This window comes from Myotis davidii, unplaced genomic scaffold (genome assembly GCF_000327345.1).
Source record: "Myotis davidii unplaced genomic scaffold, ASM32734v1 scaffold370, whole genome shotgun sequence".
NCBI classification, from domain to species: domain Eukaryota; kingdom Metazoa; phylum Chordata; class Mammalia; order Chiroptera; family Vespertilionidae; genus Myotis; species Myotis davidii.
The window spans coordinates 14,253,269-14,255,219 of record NW_006288615.1 but is presented as its reverse complement, the minus strand read 5'-3'; the positions used below and the strand labels follow the sequence as shown (position 1 = coordinate 14,255,219).

The following is a 1,951-nucleotide window of genomic DNA, read 5'->3' as shown; positions in this document are numbered from 1 at the left end:
AACACTATACTTACTTTTTTTGAAGATTATAAATTTATACCATATAAGGTGTACATTATAGTCTCCTTAGTCTAAATCCCCCATAAACTTTGGGCTCTCTCTTTGGACTACAGTGCTATTTATTATAGCTTCCATGAACTAATTTTTGTAATGTGTGTTGTTTTTAAAATAAAAAAATCCCACGTTACCTGCTTTTGCACAATTTTTATGACAGGCTTATGTATATATTCTTAATCTTTGCACAACTTTTATTTATAACAGGTTTATATATATATGTATGTTTAATCCTCACTTTTTACTGATTTTTAGAGAAAGAGGAAGGGAGAGACAGAAACATCCATTGGTTTCCTTCCATATGCACCCCGACCTGGATTGAACTGGCAACGTAGGTATGTGCCCTGATTGGGAATCAGACCTGCAACCTGCAATCCATACATTAAAATTAATTCAATATGGACTATACACTTAAATGATGTAAGAGCTAAAACAATAACACTTCTAAAAAAAAAATAGAAGAAAATCTTTAGAACTTTGGATTAGGCAAAAAGGTTTTTTAGTCATCAAGTAAATGTAATTAAACCACATGAGGTAAAATATGTTTTAACTGAAGAAATTGATGCTTAGATAATTTGTGATTCTTGAAAAATCTCTGGATGTACAGGGTGGGGCAAAAGGAGGTTTATAACATCAACAACTGTAAACCTATTTTTGACCCACCTTGTATTTAGCCACGTATCTCAATCCATGCTAATTTTTCATCTCCCCGGGCCCCCCACCTTGGTTGTCATTATTTACATCTCCCCATTTAGTCAGGGATCGCAAACTTACTTGAGAAGCCAGGCATATGGTGATGAGAGTGAGACAGACTGGATATTAAGACAATAGGAATGGGGGGGGGGGGCTGTGCCAAACTGGAGAATGCATATCTCCACCTAAACCATTAAAATAACCTAAAAAATTAAAACAACTTGTCTGCCAAACAAATACGCCTGCAAGCCATATTCAACTGGTTGACCACCATTCATTGACTTAAAATATATTGTACCATTTAAAGAAGTTTCTCAGGAGGCAAGGAGTATCCAGAGAAGCTCTTCAAACAATACATATTCCCTTTACCAGCTGCCTAATTGATTACTCATATACTACCTTGATATCTATTGCTAAGCGATAATAATTACGATGATGGCCTTAGTTACTGGCCATTACTAACAGTTTTCTTTTTGCCAGAAGAGAATGTTAATACTGCTATGGGCTTTAGCAAAACTACATTTGTGCACAATTGTGTTATTAGAGAAATAACCATATGTACCTCTCAAATGACCCATATTAACAATGACAAATACTTCGGCAAGAATTCTATTTTCTCATTTATTAGTCATTCATCCATTCATTTATCCATTCAATAAATACTTAAATGTATGCAAAAATGAGTTAGTGGTTTCTTTTCTCAGAAGATACTTAAAATTTAGTATTGGGAGGGAGAAAACTCTAACACTGGTATTCGCATGGCGAACGTGGCTGAGATGGGCTTAATGAAGCCTCCCTGGATCAGCTGGGCTGCTAGCAAACGCTCCATTTCCTGGGGATTTCTTCCTCACAAGCTGAGCGGAGCTTCAGCAGTTCTCACAACAATGATCACCCACTTGTTCTGTAGGTCTCAAGTTTTTTTTGCATTAGTCAGGTTGAAGGATTCATGGTATTAATCACGACTGAAGTTGTTATTTATCACCTGCTGGGTGAGAAATAATAATTTTGGCACTAGTGGGGCAGCAGGCCAGAGGTACCAAATTAAGTAAAACATCTAAACACTAGCAAGGATCATTTCTCTGATTAATGAATTGTTACAAAGAAAAAGTGCTACTCATTATCTGGTCTTACCAATACAAAGTGGAGCATGTAGGCAAAAAAAGTACTAGCTTGCTCAGACCAGTTTTTCTGTTTATTCTCTCTC

General features: G+C 36.1%; 1 long non-coding RNA gene across 1 annotated transcript in view; it reads left to right on the top strand.

The window, feature by feature from the left end:
• The window catches only part of LOC107182628, a 42,664-nt gene continuing 40,713 nt past the window's right edge, over positions 1–1,951 (top strand). Inside the window, exon 1 of the long non-coding RNA XR_001513358.1 lies at positions 1–389. This is a non-coding gene — a long non-coding RNA (uncharacterized LOC107182628). The remainder of the gene's footprint in view (positions 390–1,951) is intronic.